The 19563-nt window shown below is 37.4% G+C and overlaps 1 protein-coding gene and 1 pseudogene across 3 annotated transcripts in view; both read right to left on the bottom strand.

The window, feature by feature from the left end:
• Hpse2 (heparanase 2 (inactive)) overlaps positions 1-19563 on the bottom strand; it is a 598898-nt gene that overhangs the window by 334436 nt on the left and 244899 nt on the right. The window lies entirely within an intron of this gene.
• On the bottom strand, positions 200-778 carry LOC119814557 (annotated as a pseudogene).

Genomic DNA, 19563 nt, shown 5'->3' on the forward strand with positions numbered 1-19563 from the left:
AAGTGTAAGCCTTGGTAAAAACAATATTAAACAATTAAATCAATTTAAAATTAGAATGTGAAAACACAAAAAAATAAACCTAACAAAATTAATAGGTATCAGTCTTTTTTTTTTCAATACAAGTCCTTTATTATCCCAAAAGACACCCCAGATCGTATTAAAATTCAGGATTTTGTTTCTGGAGCTGGTAACTTAGGTCTTACTCATCAGCCTGCTGCACTGTTCCCTTTTTAGACACATAGACACCATCCAAAAACTTCCTGATATCCTTGTTTTTAACTGTCATGGCTTGCTGTATCAGAGCCACTGAGTTTGAAATAAGTTCAATATCATTTCCTTCAAGGATTAATTCATCCTTCTGGGCTTGAGAGACAGAACAAGCAATGCCTTTCCTCATCCGAACCCTGCGGATATATTTTTCACCCAACAAGTTTCAGATTTCAACCAAAGACGCATTCTCCTGAATAACGACGTTGATGGGGAAGTGAGCATACACGGACCTCATCTTGTAGCAGAAGCCCAGTGTAACACCCTTGATCATGTTTTGAACGTGGCTGCAGATGGTTCTGATGGTGGCCAGTTCTTTCCTGTAGCCCCACCATTTGTCAACCCGGAGCCTCTTCTTCTTCCCAAGAAGGCTCAGCCCTACATTGATGTGATTAAAGTCCCTCTGGAGGGTTCCTCTGGGGTTCTTCACAATGACTGTGCGCCCCGGGTTCAGAGTGATGTCCACATTTTCTGGAATGTTGATGGTCTGATTGCTGAGAATGGTCTTCATTCTCACAGTGGATGGGGCAAAGAGCATTTCTCCATTCCCCTTCCTCCTGCTGACTTCTCCCACATAGCCCTCTTTGCTCTCTTTCAAATTCATGGTCTCTTTCTTCATTATCTACACTTTTAAGTTTGTTTTTTGTTGAGAATTTCATGCATGCATATAATGTTTTGATCAAATAGCCCCATTCTTTCCTCTTCAATTCTTCTTCTCTTCCCCCATCATTTTCTTCCCAATTTCATGTGAATTTATTTTTATTGAAGATATATTTTTCATACACTATATTCTAACTATGGTTTTCCCTCCCCCAATTCTTCTTAGATCCTTCCCATCTCCCCTCCTACCCATATATGCCCCCTCTCATTAGAAAACTGTTTAAATAAAAATAATAAAATTTAAAAACACAATAGGACCAAATGAGGAGCTGAAGAAGGGAGAACATGAGCAAGGAAGTCAGGACTGTGAGGGGTGCGCCCACCCACTGAGACGGTGGGGCTGATCTAATGGGAGCTCACCAAGGCCAGCTCGACTGGGATTGAAAAACCATGGGATCAATCCGGACTCTCTGAAACGTCTTGGACAATGAGGGCTGACTGAGAAGCCGAGGACAATGGCAATGGGTTTTGATCCTACTGCATGTACTGGCTTTGAGGGAGCCTAGTCTGTTTAGATGCACACCTTCCTGGACCTGGATGGAGCGGGGAGGACCTTGGACTTCCCACAGGGCAGGGAACCCTGACTGCTTTTTGGACTGGAGAGAGATGGGGAGGGGAGTAGGGGAAGGGGAAGGGAAATGGGAGGTGGGGAGGAGGCGGAAATTTTTAATAATAAAAAATTTAAAAAAATAAAATAAAATAAAAACACCCATATCCTTGGCAGCTAAACACACACACACACACAACACACACACACACACACACACACACACACACACATACACACTATAGGACAAAACAAACATACACACTATAGGACAAAACAAACATACAGAAGAAAAAGAGCTAAGGAAAGCACACAAGCAACACATTTAGACACAGAGACACACATGTTTGAACACATAGAAATCCCACAAAAGTTCAAAATTTAACAACTTTCTAAACTCCTGAGTCCTCTTGCTGCTATTTGCATGTGCACAGACATAGGGACATCGACTGGAACATGGGTAGCTTTTCAGAGGGCATATCCCTGAAGAAAACATTCCCCCTTCACCAGTAGCCACCCATTGACAGTAGCTTCACAACTCATGGTGGGATTTTAAAAAACCCTCAAACATCCATGCTGGAATTTTGGCTGGCTTGGTCTTGTGCATGTCTTGTGCTTATGGTCACAGCCACTATGAACTGATATGTGCTATTGCTGGAGATAGCCACAATTCTGGCCTTTTTAATTCCCCTGCCCTATCTTCTGTGATGATCCTTGAACCTTGCAGGGAGGGGTTTTATAGATGTCTCATTTAGAGCTGAACACTCTGCAAATTCTAATGAATGCATGTTGGCCAGTTGAGTGTCACTGCAAAAAGAGGGTGTATGTGGAGGGAATGGGAGGAGAGGAGAGAGTGGGAATTTGGATTGGCATTTTTTTTTAAAAAAAATTGAATGAATTAAAAACAGGTTTGAGAGACCCTAATTATGAGTATAAAAGATTAGTGTTGGGGTTGGTTTAATATTATATCCATTTAGTAGAGTAATAATATTAGCTTCTTCCCTATGGCATAGGTCCCAGCCAAGTCTCAGGTGTTGAACACAGATAAACAGCATCAGACATGGGATTTGTTGTGGAACAGGCTGTAAACCCAAGCAGAAAGTGGTTTGTTACTCCTTTAATACTTGTGCCACTGTTTGACTAGTGAACATATTTTGCAAGTCCAGTCATTTATCATACCTTGCAGTGATCATAATTGTGTGAGAGTCGTGAGTACTTGTCTAAGTCATTGAAGTGTATCCAACATCTAGCACTGTGAAAAATAGTCAGTGAGGATTAAATCTCTTAGGTCAGCTCCATCTTGATTTTTCTGCAACCAATAGTTCCAGTGTGTGGTGTCTTCAGTAACAGGGTCTCACTTTCAAGTTTTAGAGGGCAATTAAGCATAATAGCAATAGCTAGTAATATTTTGAGGTGGTTGTTTATGGGAATCCACTGACCAACAACTGGAAAAGAGGCAACCCATACCTGACACTTGGTTTTAGGCTATCAAATCCTCTGCAAAATAGGAATAACAATATTTTCTGTTTGGAGATTATATAAATGAAGATATATTATACATAAATTTGCAATACAGTAAATGCTCATTCACTCTTCTCTTCAGATTGACTAGCATAAAATATCAAGCATATGTCAATTTATTTTAAAAAGTGTTTCTGTACAGTTCATAAGGCCTTAGTAAGTCTCTTGTTAACTATAAACAGAATTCCCCACCAAAAACAAGTAATTGTGAGAACCCAAACAAACCTGAGACTCCTCCCTGTGTGGGGTTTCTGAAGGGTCTATGAGACTAGTAATTCAGCCGGGCGGCGATGGCGCACGCCTTTAATCCCAGCACTCAGGAGGCAGAGGCAGGCGGATCTCTGTGAATTCGAGACCAGCCTGGTCTACAAGAGCTAGTTCCAGGACAGGCTCCAAAGCTACAGAGAAACCCTGTCTCGAAAAACCAAAAAAAAAAAAAAAAAAAAAAAAAAAGAGAGAGAGAGAGACTAGTAATTCAGTCTTCACAGTATCAGAATCAGTGACCATACCAGTCTTGCCAGTATCGGGTTAATCACATTCTTATATAAGGCATACATGTATGCTTGATTTAGATTTTTTCTTTTCCTTAACCATAAGAAATAAGAACTGAAAATAAATTCAGTCCTAGATTTGAGGTTTATTTAAGTTTTTAAAGTTTTAAAGTTGAGCTCATTTGACAAAATTTATGGTCAGTATCTATATACAAGTGTAAGAGAGACAAGCAACTGCATAGTAGCAAAGTATACTATAAAAGGTTCTGGAATCAAGTGACACTGGTTTGATGTTGAACAAATAATTTCTCTCTTCTGAACCTTGTTTTATTAAGTGTTCAAGAGATACTCCAGGAGTTCTCTGCCAGCTCAACAAGTCTATTATTAGCTACAGGACACTTCTTACTTTTATATTAAACACAATAGATATGTTAGAGAAAAGAGTAGGAAGATGAAGGAAAATACAGTTTTTTCTAAAGGTCTTTACATTCTATATCCTCATCATGACCGGTAAGGATAAGCCAGAGTTCAACTCTAGAGATAAAATACTATCAAAGAGCAATTTGATAGAATATATCCAGAACAAGAAATTCATGCAATGTTTCCAAAGTGCACACCCTCATTTTCAGAATCAGGCTCCAAAACCCATTTGTTTAAGTTGTTTAGCTCAGCTATAAATTCTAAAGTAAAGGAGATGATACGGTTGTCTGAAACAGTTGTTGTTAAGTTTGAGTTAAATCCAGATGAAGGTCTGTACTACTCACATAGATCTCCATACCTGTTTAGTATTAAAACTATATAATCTATAATCTGTCTTTTTATGTTTTGACTTAACATTCTACTCTTGGGAACTAGTTATTAAGTTTTAATTGTAAAGACAAGACAAGGGTACTTAATTAAAATGTGTTACTAACTTAAGAGGAAAAAAATCCCCAAATAAAAATTCTCAATAAGTAAAAAGTGGTAAAAAGCCTGATAGAGAATTGAGAAGTCACTGCAAGAATCACTGCAAAGTGTGGATGACCTTATAATATGGGTCTAAGTGAAGGAAACAGGACACAAATTGTTTGTGCACCATAAAACTCAATCACATTAAAATATGCATGCAAGGAAGTAACATGGGAAAATTAAAATAAGTTTATGCCCAGGTAAATTTAATTATTATATATTTTGAAGTTTTTTTTCAAGTTTTATTACCATTATATAATATATTTTTATAATTAGCTGAGTATACAAAAAGTCCAATTAAAGGATAATACTAATAAGTGGCACTTTTGGATACCTTGTGTTGGAAAAGGGTCAACAATTTGAGTAGCTAACTGTAGCCTCAGACATAGCTGTGCTAAATGCATAAGGTGACTAGAAAGGATGCTTTTGATAAGGCTATTTTAGTAATAAGATTAGAATTCAATTTTCTCTGGGCATTCTATTGAATCACTGATTCTATAAATTTATTTAATAAAGATTAGGAACTTCATTGATGTAATATGACTCCCATAAATATACACGTGCACATTAATTTCATTGTCAATCAACTTTTTGGAAGCACTTTAAAATGTATGAATATCAGAATTGAACCTTGTTCTTTTATAAATCAGAGATTTTTTTAGTTAAATCATCTATGATATAAGGTACAGAGCACATTAATATATTTCCCAGTGTTCCACATTCTTGACAGCATGAGCTGTCACTTGTTAACCTACCTCAAGGTCCAGCTATAACAGCTCCTGGGCATACATCCAAAGGACACACTATCGAACCACAAGGACACTTGCTCAACTATGTTCATAGTAGCTTTATTCGTAATAGCCAGAAACTGGAAAACAACCTAGATGTCCATCAATCAAAAAATGAATAAAAATATGGTACATTTATACATTGGAGTATTGCTCATCTGTTAAAAACAATGACATCATGAAATTTAAAGGCAAATGGATGGAACTAGGAAAGATTATCCCAAATTAGGTAATCCAGACTCAGAAATACTAACATGGTATATATTCACTTATAGGTGGATATTAGCTATAAAGTAATGGAAAACCATGTTACAATCCACAGACCCAAAGAAGCTAAGTAACAAAAAGGGCTCAATGAGTTGGGGGTTATCTGATCTGAGCGGACAAGACACACATGACTGCCATTGTGAAGAAGAAATAGAATAAACATCACAAGTGGACAGGGAGCTGGACAGTGGGCTGGGTATGGAAATAGGAGGGATCAGGTGAGGGGAGGATGGAGGGAGAGAGTATTGATAAAGATAACTGGAATCAGGGACATTTATGGGATGAGATAGAAACCTAGTGTAATGGAAACTCCAGGGAATCTATGAGGATGATCCTAGCTAAGACTCTTAGCAAGGAGAGATATAGAGCCTGAACTGGCCAGCTCCTGTAACCAGGCAAGACTTCCAGTAAAGAGATTAGGACCACAACCCAGCCACATAACCTTTGATCTACAATTTGCCCTGCCTACAAGATATACTGGGGTAAAGATGGTGCAGAAATTATGGGAGTAGCCAACCAATGACTGGTCCAGCTTGAGACCCATACCATGAGACAGAGCCCATACTTGACATTGCATGGAGGGCAAGGACCCAGAGGCTGGCAGCCCAGAGACCTAGGGTAGAACCAAACATGACTAGCAAACAGAAAAAGAAAAAGTCAATAAAATGACTCCTAATGATATTCTGCTATACTCACGAATCATTGCCCAGTCCAATTGTCATCATAGAGGTTTCCCCCAGCAACTGATAGAAATAGACGCAAAGACCCACAGCCAGATTTAGGTGGACCTAGGGGAATCTTGTGGGAGAGGGTTAGGAAGGATTATGGGAACCAGAAGGACCAAGGACATGATAAGAAAACCCACAAAATCAACTAGCTTAAACTCACAGGGCCTCACAGAGACCGAACCATCAACCGGAGAACTTGCATGAGACTGACCTATGCCCTTTGCAACATATATTAAGGTTGTGTAGCTTGGTCTTCTTGTGAGACTCCCAACAGAAGGACCAGGAGCTGTCTCTGACTCTGTCACCTGCTTTTAGGACCCTTTCCTCTTACTGGGTTACCTCCTCCAAGGTGGTGCCCTAGTTTTACTGTAGCTTGATATGCTGTGACTGGCTGATATACATGGGAGGGCTGCCATTTTCTGAATAGAATGGAAGAGTAGATGGGGGTAGTTTAGGGGGAGGAATTGAGAGGAGAAGGCAGAGGGAACAGAAACTGTGTTTGGGCTGAGAAGTCATCAATTAATTAATTAATTAATTAAAACATAAATAAATGTTTCTATTTTCAATGTCTTGTCCTAAATATGAAAAATATATTCAATAGTAGCAACAACCACTTAACGCCATTTGCTAACAAGTTATCAAAGCTTCAGAATGATCCTTAGTACAAAAGGATTGACAATATAAATAATCCAATCCCTGTTGAACAGGTTCGGCTGAAGATCAGAGTTGTAAAACATCCATTTCTGATTTGTGAAACAATAGAATTACACTAGTAGTATTTAATTCTTAACAATTTAATAGTTACTGTCTTAAATTGAGAATGTGAGCAAATTATTTATACTCCCAACACTTGGTTACATATCTATTAGAAAGTAAACTAGGGAGTGAGTATATGTAAAATGATGAGTAAATGTATATCAAAATTAAACTAGCGTATGAGGAAAAAAACATAAGGAAATACAACGCCATTATAAGATAAGAAGCCCTCAGAATTAGGGGCACTATATCTCTACTGTAATATCCAAATTCTTGTCAGACTTCAAGATAGCAGATAGTCAAGTTCCCAGAACTTCAACCACAAGTATCTAAAATGAGTTTGGGTACAAATTTGAACAAAAATATTTCAGTATATTCTGACATAAAGTCCATCTTCTACATAATTTGACAACTATTTATTGGGTATTTATCATCCTAATAACTATAGAAAACAATAAAAATAATCAATAAATGTAAACCTTATACTCCAGGTCTCATAATCTATAAACTTCAAACATTCCTAAGATCTTTACAACCATTTCAAGATACCCTGAGGACAAATAACATTGCTCCAGTGCCCCTTCCACTGAGTCCCAGCTCCCACTTCCTAAAACCACAAGCTGACTCATCAACCAGCTGACTGACTGACAACTAAAATTAATTGCTGTGTGAAAAGACTTCCATCTCCCTGAATGATTTTAATTATCTCTGTAGCCAATAACTGTGACTAACTTCTGTGACAGAAGTACATTGTTGAAAAATGCTATTAAGATTGTTTTATCTGCAATATTAAGCTGCTGTAAAGTTTCCCTCTATATCAGAACAGACTAGAAATTAATGTGAACTTACCAAGTTCATTTACTCATTAAGGGTGCTACGTATACCATTTAATTCTTGTATACAATGCTATCACTTTTAGTTTTAGAATGAAGTTAAAATGATTAAGTAATTGGTATACACTCAAAAAGCTAGTCAAATAGTCCCTTTCTCTTTAAAATAAAAGGCTACAATTCCATCTAAACATCTGTTTTTATATAGGCAGATAACAATAAGAAAGTCATCAGCTAAAAGAATAGACATTAAAAGAAAATGTCTACACACTTTCAAGACAAAGAACAAGTTACATTCTACAAATACTACTTGACATATGTACAAATATTAAGTTCTGGATATAATACCCTATAAGGATATCAATGAGGTAGCAAGAAAGTAAGAGAAACAAATAATAAAAGAAATTAGGGAATACAACATAAAAATGAAGTACTAAAGTTCAAAACCTTGGATATATTCACCAGTGCCGAGAAATCTTGGGCTCTGGCATTAGTATACTGAATATAAGAACAGGGAATTAAGTCAAGAACTTCTCAGGACAGAAAATCAAATAGACTATCCCGAATAAAACCAGATTATCAAAGACTATAGCAAGGAAAACATTAAACTATTAAACAATAAAACCTACAAATAACATTTCCATAAAAAATTGTAGCAATGGAAGTTGCATCTCTTGACATTCACAAGAGGTGCTAAAAAATTTCTGGAAAAAAAAAGAGATAGGAATTGGCCTTCAAATGAATATATACCCTAAACTTACACTGGTGGCTAAAAAGAATCATTAGTATATAGTTATATTTAAATAGTAGCAGACTATGGTTCAACAGGTACTGAGCAAAAGCAATATGCAATCTTAGCAGAAAGGAACCTTTAAAAATTGAAGGAATTTCTTTAAGTACCAACAGAAGACAGGCCAATTCCTATCTATTTTTCCTTGTCAAGACCAAAAATGTATTATAATTAGATCCAAAGGATATTATCACATTTGAAAATAACATTCACAAAATATGAGAAAACAATTATTCAAAAGAAGAAATGCAATAGATCTTATACATGGAAAAATTGGGACAGATTTGAAAAGGAAAACAGAACTTCAAGTAGAGAAAAATGGAACCACTCAAATATGAAACTCAATCAATGATTAAGCAGATTTAAAAAGCAGAAGTAGGGGCTGGTGAGACAGTGTAGCCAATAAAGTGCTTTCTGTGCAACTGTGAAGTTCAGTCCTCACGTGCAGTGGCATATGACTGAATATCATTACTGAGGAAATCAGAGATACACAGGTTCCTGAGGCTCCTTGGTTAGCCAGCCTAGCCCACTCAGAGAGCTCCTGATCAGTGAGATACCGTGACTCAAAAAATAACTCCCTCCCCCAAACCAACCCATACAAAATGGTCTACCTTACCTAAAGAATGACATTTGAGGTTTCCCTCTGGTCTCCATACATGTGTACATATACATATGTACCTTCACACACAGACACACATGTGTGCACATACAGACATATACAACAAGGCAGAAAAGGATTGATGAAATGGAAGAAAAAGCTAAAGAAAGTATCTAGGAACATTCATACACAATCAAAAAACTGTAAAATATAAGAGAAGAGGTGATGTGATAGGCTAAAATGTTCTGGAGCGAGTCTCAAGAAAATTCCAAAGGAAATGATGCCTTAATGGTGAGAGGCAATATTTAGACCTTAAAAATGTTGTACAAGTGACAGGTGATGATTGGTTAAGAGCAGCTAGTATTGATCTCATCTTTATGAGATGGAGGGTGACTGTGAGAATATGCTGAAATACAGTAGACAGAGACTCAGGTGAGAGGGCAGAGGAGTTCCTCATCTAACACATGACAGAATGACTGGTATGTGGATAGGTGGTGGAAAAGAAATAAACCCAGTAGACACAACTTACACAATTTGCCCTTGACCATAAGTACAGATCTAAAATGAGGATTTTCAGAGGAATCTCAAATGACTGAGAAGAAATGTTCAACATCCTTAGTTACTAGGGAAATGCAAATCAAAAGAATTCTGAGATTCCATCTGACACCTGTCCCAATGACTAAGATAAATAACACAAGTGACAGCTCATGTTGGAGAGGATATGAAGCAAGAGGAACACTCCTCCATTGCTGGTGAAAGTACAAACTTGTACAGACACTTTGGAAATCATTAGGGTGGTTTCTCATAAAATTGGGAATTGATCTACTTCAAGACCCAGCTATATCACTCTTGGGTATATACTCTCTTAGGTTTTACGTGGAGTTAGTTGACCACGTTGGGCAGCCAATCTATTGTAAGGAAGGGAGAGGGCCTGCTTTTTGTCCCGGCCATCCAGCTAGCTTAGCTCCCAAAAGAACCACACAGAAATTGTATTAATTAAAACACCATCTGGCTCACTATCTCTAGCCTCTTATTAGCTAATTCTTACATCTTAATTTAATCCATTTCTAATAATCTGTGTTCACCATGAGGTTGTGATCTACTGGGAAAGATTTTGCATGTCTGACCTGACACACCTGAGGCTAGAAGATGCCAGACAGACAGACATAAAGACAGCAGGAAAGTAGATATACAGAAAGAAAGGTAAAAAGCACTGAGACAAAGAAGAGAAACAGATTAAAATCAGTGCTAAGTTAGGCTGAGCATTCATAACTAATAAGAAGTCTCCATATCATGAGAGTTGGTTGGTGGCTCCAAAAAGAAAGCAGATATAAGTGATGGTAGTGGCTTTATAGGTATATATGATTCAACAAATTGAGTATCTGAAGTGTTTATTATATGCCAATTACATCCATCAATACAGTTATAAAAATGTATAATAGACTACTACTATATGTCTATCAAAATGGATAAAATGTAAAAAACTGAATTCTGAACACTGTTGAATATTTGGAATAACAAGAACTCTTTCATATATTGTTGATAAGAAAGTGAAATAATGAAGATCTTTTCCCATTTGGTAGGCTATTGTTTTGTCTTATTGACTGTGTCCTTTGCTTTACAGAAGCTTTTCAGTTTCAGGAGGTCCCATTTATTAATTGTTATTCTTAGTGTCTCTGTAGATCAAAACAACTCTGAGATTCCATCTTAGACCTTTAAGAATGGCCAAGATCAAAAACACTGATGACAACTTATGCTGGATGTGGGGTAAAGGGAACACTCTTCCATTGCAGGTGGGAGTGCAACCTGGTACAGCCCCTTTGGATATCAGTATGGCAATTTCTCAGAACATTAGGAAACAACCTTTTTCAAGACTCAGCAATACCACTTTGGGTATATATCCAAAGGATGGTCAACCATACCAGAAGGACACATTCTCAACTATGTTCATAGAAGCATTGTTTGTCACAGCCAGAACCTAGAAACCACCTAAATGCCCCTCGACTGAAGAATAGATAAGGAAAATGTGGCACATTTACACAATGGAGTACTACACAGCATAAAAAAATAATAAAATCTTGAAATTTGCAGGCAAATGGATGGAGCTAGAAAGCATCATTTTGTGTGAGGTAACCCAGGTCCAGAAAGACAATTATTATACATACTCACTCATAAGTGTTTTTTTAACACAAAGCAAAGAAAACCAGCATACAAATCACAATCCCAAAGAACCTAGACAACGAGGACCCTAAGAGAGACATACGTGGATCTAATCTACATAGGAAGTAGAAAAAGACAAGCTCTCCTGAGTAAATTGGGAGCATGGGGACCATGGGAGAGGGTTGAAGGGGAGGGGAGCAGAGAAAAATGTAGAGCTCAAAAAAATAAAAAAAAAGAAAGTGAAATAGTACAACTACTTTGGAAACTCTGGAAATGTCATTCATTTAACATGAATTCTATCCTGATGTCTTTATTGAAATAAAGGTTTGCATAAAATCTTTTCACTAATATTTATAGCAATTTTATTCACAGTAGCTAAAATCTGGAAACAATCTAATTGTCTATCAGTAGATTATGAAAAAGGTCGTGCTGGTATAGAGTATTACTCAGCAGCAAAATGTAATGAGTGCTGGATGCATTCAACAGCAGGACTGACTTGAGATCACTGTGCTGAGAACCAACCCAGTTACTATGATTCTTTTTACATGGAACTCGGGGGAAAACAAAGAGAAACCCTAGGAAAAGCATTAGCGCTTTCACCTCATTTCTGCACTGGATATCTGGGATGGGATGGGGGCTGTTGGTTGGAGAAAAGCACAAGAGTATCTTAGGTGCTTATAGAAATGCTTTAGATTCATTTTATAGTGTGGCATTTAATTGTATAAATTGTTAAAAACATACAATTGGAAAGAACAGAATTTCTGGTAACTCATACAGTTTCTCTGAGTGATGACAGCTTGGGGGAATTCCTGAGAAGTCCAATCTTTGACTACATTTACTCCTGTCTGAAGCTTGCTGCTCCACAGTGCTGCCTTGCCCACTTCTTGACAGCTCTGTTATAAAAACTCCCCAAGCTGAGTCTAAACCAACTTCCCTCTAATGGCCATTTTCTGATCCAAATTCTGCCTTCTGAGCTACCCTAACATAATTTTTCTTGACAGCCTAATATATAAAAATATGTGTATCTTGAAGACAGTGCAGCAAAGAGACTTGTAATATGGCTTGTGAGATCTAACAGGTCTAGAATTGAATTCTGACTATATCGTTTATGATTGATCCTGAGAAAGATTCTTAATCATGTTTGGACCTCAGATTCCTCAGTGGTTAAATGTTCACAACAACAGTAGTGAGAGACTTAAGAAGACTGAGCGTATAATCAGGATAAAGGACGTCATACAATTTCTGGCATAGAACACATGCTCAAATTAGTATTATCAGCTCACCTTAGCTTTCATACTGAGTCTAAGCAACAGCAGATACTCAGTAGTCTCTAACACTTTTAATTCCCAGAAGATTTTGCCTGAAAATCTTTAAATTGTTAATGGAGCCACAACTCAAACAGTCATTGTTTTACTATTTTCTTTCAGCATTACAGATCTTACAGTCTGAATACTGCCCTTTGAAAGACAAGTGATAAGGATGAAGGGACAAAGTAGTAGTGGAAATAGAACTTTAATATTATTTTGCAAACTAAAAAATACATGAATAAATGAGCGTAACTGAATAAAGAAGTAAGAACAGCTCTTGATCTTGGCTAGATTTTTCATTGTTTAAAGAGATGATCAAAAAGTATACTTTATCACTAAGTGTATAAAATCTCGCTTTGCTTAAGTGTATATACAATACGGGTGACTTTATTGATAGGTCTGGGTACTATGAATCAGAGAAATCACATTACCTAAGTTGTGGATGATGTGAGACAAAGTGGATGGTTCATTCTCTGCTTAATTTTGAACAAATTATTGTCCCTCTTTGAACACCACAGTCTTATTATGCAAAATGGAGGTTCTAAAATTCTAACTTAAAGTCATAAAACTCAATTTGATATCTGTATGTATTTATTGGAGCAGTGAATGGATATCTGTTGTTTTCATGTATGGAAAGTTTGGGTGGAAATTTTTACACTCTTTTATGTAGCGCACCAAGCCCGTCTGTGCTCCATGCGCTACCATACAGTTCATGAACCAGGTAAGGGGCTGGAGATTGAAACACACAAAGACACACAGCCAGAGACACGGGTCATCCTTGAAACAGGAAAGCCCCCTTTAGTGTGTCCAGGGCCAGCTTATATAGGGATCCTTAACTGATAGCCATGCCCCAGTCAAACCTACCGGAAAGCACTCCCCTGTCATCAGGAACTCCTGGGGGTTCTCAGGAGTGCTCAGAACAGCTGCAAGCTGTCTCAGAGCAGAGGAAAGCAAGTTGTTTACAAGAAACTCAGAATCTGGGGGGTTCCCAGCTCCCAACACTCTATATGACAATAATATTTGTGTGTGTTTATATCTGTTCATATGTGTAAATGTAAATGGAGCATGTAAATGGAGGCCATGGGACAACTTGTAGGAGTCACTTATCTCTTTCTACCTTGTGAATTTTGGAGATCAGGGTCACATCCTCAGTTTTGGCCACAAGTACTTTTACCTGCTGAGTCATCTCATTAGCACACAAAAAATAGCCTTTAATTAATAATATGTACATTAAAATATTTAAGACTTAAGCATAATTATTTTTTCAAGTTTTGTGATAAACTATGAAAAAATATGTACTAATAGATGAGCAGATGAACAGAAGATATTTCTCTCTAAAAATAGTTATGTTTTCTGGGCAGCTTATAGAATGGGAAAAGATCTTCACCTAGCCCACATCCAACAGAGGGCTGAATTCCAAAATATATAAAGAACTCAAGAAACTAGATATCAACAAACCAAATAATATAATTAAAAAATGGGGTGCATATCTCAACAGAGAATTCTCAACAGAAGAATCTCAATTGGCCAAGAAACACTTAAGATGTTCAACATCCTTAGTCATGAGGAAAATGCAAATCAAAATGACTCTGAGATCGCATGCTACGCCTCTCAGGATGGCTGAGATCAAAACCACAAATGACAGCTTATGCTTGAAAGAATGTGGAGCATGGGGAACACTCCTTTGTTTCTGGTGGGAGTACAAACTTGTAAAGCCACTTTGGAAGTCAGGGTGGCTGTTCCTTAGAAAACTGGGAATCAACTTATCACAAGCCCATCTATACTGCTTTTGGGCATATACCCAAAGGATGCTCAGTCATACCACGAGGACATTTCCTCAACTGTGTTCACTGCAACTTTATTTGTAATAGTCAGAACCTGGAAACAACCTAGATATCCCTCTTTCTAGAAATGGGTAAAGAAAATGTGATACATTTACACAATGGAGTATTACTCAGTTGTTGAAACAAGGATACCAGGAAATTTGAATGTAAATGGATAAAACTAGAAAAGAAATAATCCTGAGTGAGGTAACCCAGACAAAGACAAACATGGTATGTACTCATTCATAAATGGATAGTAGCTGTAAAATAAAGGATAAATATACTCCAACCCACAGACTCAGAGAAACTAGATAACAAGGAGAGTTCATGGTGGGTGGGTGGGGGGTCAACCAAGCTCTTCCTGGGAGGGGGAAATGGAAGAGATTTTGTGAGCCGACTGTGGGCAGGTGGAGGTGATAACATGAGCAATCAAGTTGGGGGGTAAAGAGAGGGAGAGTGCTGAGTGGGATTGCTAGGGGTACATTTTGACAGAACCTGATACAGAAGAATCTCTCAGGAGTCTATGGGGAGAATCCCAGTTTAGACTCCTAGCAATAGTGGCTAGGTAGCCAGAACTAGTCATCTCCTATGACCAGATTGGTGCCTGGGCCAGTTATCATCAGAGAGACATCATCCAGCAGCGGATGGAGGCAGATGTAGAGACCCACAGCCAAACATTAGGAGGAACTCGGGAAGCCTGCTGAGGAGGAGAAAGGTGTTCAGGAGCCAGAGGGGTCAAAGACACCCTGGGAAGACTCACACAATTAACTAACCGGGGCTCATAGGGACCCAGAGACTGCACTGACAACCAGGGAGCCTACATGAGACTGACATAGGTACTGTGCATGTATGTTACAGTTGTGTAGCTTAGTCCTCTTATGGGACTCCTAACAGCAGGAACATGGGTTGTCTCTGACTCTTTTACTGGCTTCTGGGACCTTACTTCACATACTTGGTTGCTTTGTCCAGTCTTAATAAGGTGCTTAGTCTTACTGCAACTTGATATGCCATGTTATATTGATACTCATAGGAGACCTGCCCTTTCCTGGATGAAGATGGAAGAGGAGGGAATTGGGGGATGGGAGAGGAGAATGGAGAAGAGGGACTGGGAGGGGAAGACAAGGGGAGCCTGTGGCATGGGTATAAAATAAATAGATATATATATAATAGTTACACATATATATGTATATATATGTTATATTTTCTAAAATGTTTAGTCTTTAGATATATAATGAAAAGAAATAAAACATATACATATGTGTGTATGTATATATATGTATATATATATAATTAGACATAATGGTCATATAAGGATTACTCATAACAACTGAAAAATAATAGTAACTTCAATGTTAATCAGTAGCTGATCAATTAAAATGTGGCCTATCAATTCAAAGGTATATTATTCAAATTAAAAGTAATGATGCACATTTATATCCTAACAATAGGAAAAAAATTAAAGTATAACATCTAAGTGAATAAAATCACTTAGTCACAAAATATCACATTTTATTGGATTCCATTCACATAAAATGCCCATAAAGCAAGTACATGAAATAAGTAGGTGGTTTATGGTTACCTAAGTCCAGCAGGGTTTGAGAGATTGTGGGGTAGTGATTAGTGAGTGAATTGGGGGTGTGGGGGGTATGGTCACTAATTAGTGCAAGTAGTCTTTTTTGAGTAAGTGAAGCTATTCTAAAACTGATTATTGTATAAATAAAAATTTTACTCATATGAAAAATCAATAGGTGTATACATCATTTCTTATATTTTGTATGTTTGATGTGAGTGTGTGCAGGTATGTATGTAGGTGAATGTTTGGTGGATGTTAGTGTGTGCAGATATGTGTATGCAGGTACATGTTTGGTGTATGTGAGTGTGTGCAGATATGTGCACAGGTACATGTTTGGTGTATATATGTGTGTGCAAATAGTATGTAGATACATGTTTGGTTATTTGAGTGTGTGCAGATTTGTGTGTAGGTGCACTCACGCATGCACTGATGGGTATGCAATTTAATATAAAGTGTGAAATATGACTTTAATCTTTATTGTCAAGTTGGCTGAATTTAAAATAACCTACAAACCCTGTCTGGCTAGGTAAGTGTTTCCAGAGAGGTTTAAAGCAGGAAGGAAGACTTGGTGGGTGAGCAGCACTATCCTCTGGGCAGAATGTAAAAGTGAATAAGAAGGAACAAAGAGAAGACAGGGTTGAGTGCAGAAGTGAACTCCCTCGGTTTCCTGTCTTAAATGCAATGTGATCAGCTCCCAGTGCCACCAGCTTCCCACCATGAAGAACTACAACCCTTGTTAACCCATGTGCCCAAATAAGCCCTTTCTTCCTTAACTTGCTTTTGATCAAGTATTTTGTCACAGAAACAAGATAAGTGACTAATAGGAAATATATTTGGGTTAAACAAAAATTTCTCCCAAACACTAGGCTGTTAGAACAATTTGATTATTAAGTTTAACATTATTTATAAGAGAAATGACTTGAGCTCATGTTGAGTCAAATTTGTCCTCTTACTTAATCTTCACAATAGTGCTGTGAAATGGCCATTATTTTCATGTTAATTGAACAGATTACAAAAAAATAAGGCTTAAGAAATACAGCAACTTGTCTAGAGTTATATGGGTCAAATGTGATTAAGTAAGATCTCAATCCCAGGACTTTCTGACTCTGATACTCAAATCTCAAACTCTCTCTCTTCCCCCTTCTCTTTCTGTCTCTCTCTGTCTCTCTCTTTCTCTGTCTCTGTCTCTCTCTCTGTCTCTCTCTGTGTGTATGTGTGCGTGTGTGTATTGTGTGTGTTTACATAATACAGTGCTAGAAGCTAAGAAGATGAGAGGATCTCCTTAATGCAAAAGAAGTATAACATTTTAACAAAGAGATCATAGAATCCTTTGGAACACAGATTGCTGTTAAAAAGAGATATTTATGTGTTTTTCTTGCCTGGAGACACTCAGAAAAGCAAATGATTACCTGAGGCTCTATTTATCAATAAAAATATAAGGTTAAATATCTTGTTGAATTGGTTTTTCTTTTTTTCAGTATATTCTATATTTTTTAAGAGCTAAATGGTCTTACTTAAAAGAAGTCTCTTAGTGTATAATATTTTAGAAAACATATATAATATCCTTATAAGCAGGCCTTATAAAAGGCAAGTCATATATGTCTGGAGACCAGAGAAGATTATGAATAGAAATTCTGAAAGTAGAATAATTTAGGCTTAGGAAACTGGATGTGAAGGTTCCCAGGAGAAAGTACCCTTGGATAAAAATAAGCATCAGAGGACTGTTAACATCAGGATAGATGTGAGGTAATATGGCAGGTCACTCAAGCAAGACAGAATATCATGAGTAACATTAAGAATACAATGGCCTATTTAAGGAAGTTTAGTCTTTGAAAAAGAAAGGAATATATTTCACCACATGGGAAAACTTAACAGCATCCTTTATGAAGCCCAGAGACCAGCCTAGATCAGTTTTATGCAAAGTTTTTCAATTGAAGACACAAGAATACATTTTGCACTTGCCAGAGCCATACCTACAGCATTTATATGTATATGTGTATGTTCACCTGTTCACCTGTGCTGGTGCATATGGGAAGAAATGTTGACATCTAGATACCTTCCTCAATCACTTTCCCACATTGTGTTTTTAAAACAGAATCTTCCATTTGAACCTGGAGTGAGCTATTTCATCTCTACTGGCTGGCCAATGAACTCCTGGGATGACCCTGTCTCCACCCTCTGGTGCTGGAGTTGCAGGAATGTACCACCATGCCATAGCACCAGATTTATTTTTACATGGATTCTGGGAATCCAAATTCAGATCCTCATATTCATACAGCAAATGATTTACCCTCTGGAATATTTTCTCAGCCTTTGCATTACCATTTTTATAATTATGACATAGTTATAATTTTATTATAATAATTTAAATATTTCATTCACAAATAAGTTAAGACATCTACAATGTATTACTGAGTTGGAGACTTCTGTAGATATACAATTATATGTATATGTACATGTATATAGAGATATTTGTGTTATATGTATAAAAGACTGGAAAATTTCACCTAAACACTTTTGAAATATATGTATTGCAAACATGTATATGAATACACACACATATTAGCCTTGAAAATTATGTGATTTTAATTATATTCAGCCTCTTCCCACAACTGCTCCCAGATCCATCCCTTCCCTACACATCCAATTTTGTGACCTCTTTTAAAAAAATACCCAGGGAATCCAACTTGTGCTGTACATATATTGTCGGATGTGTGGTCTCCTACTGGAGTATGTTCAGTCTTCATAGGGACTTCTTAAACCAAACAGACTCCTCCTCTCCTAGAAGCGACCATGGCCAGTAGCAGTTGATTGGGGTAGGACTTCACACCAACATCCTCTCGTGCCTAAATACGCTCTGACTTAAGCTTGCACAGCTATTGCACATGCTGTCCAACCACCCTGAATTTATACATGGAGCTGCCTCGCTATGTTTGGAAAATACTGTACTCTGGTAGTCATTTACAGCCTCTGTTTCTTACAGTCTTTCTTTCCCTCTTCTACGATGATCCTGGAGCCTTGGAAAGAAGTAATATCATGCAGATGTCTCATTAGTACTGAGCATTCCAGGATCTCTTTTTATTCTCTGGCCCTGGTCCAGTTGTGGATCTCTGCATTAACCACTATCTACTGCAAACAGAAGCTTCTCTGATGAAGTACAGTCTATGAATATAAGGAGAAGTTGTTAAAGTTCATTTAATATTCTGTCCACTTAGCAAAACAGAAGCAAAAGTCTTCCCTCAGGGCCTGTAACCTCTCTACCCACAGGTTCTTGATGCCAGTTTTGTTTTGTTTTTAATTTGATTTTGTACCCTACTATTTTGCTCAGAGTTTATAAGGTCTTAGAGTTTTCTGGTGAACCTTTAGGGTTTTTAAAACTATGTTACTTGCAAACAGGAAGTCTTTGACTTCTTTCTTTCCTCTTTGTAGCCTTTTTAATGTCTTCTAATTGTCTTACTGCACTAAGACCTCAAATAATAATTTGAATAAAACCAGTGAGACTGGGCATC

The sequence above is a fragment of the Arvicola amphibius genome, chromosome 1 (assembly GCF_903992535.2).
Source record: "Arvicola amphibius chromosome 1, mArvAmp1.2, whole genome shotgun sequence".
Taxonomy (NCBI): Eukaryota; Metazoa; Chordata; class Mammalia; order Rodentia; family Cricetidae; genus Arvicola; species Arvicola amphibius.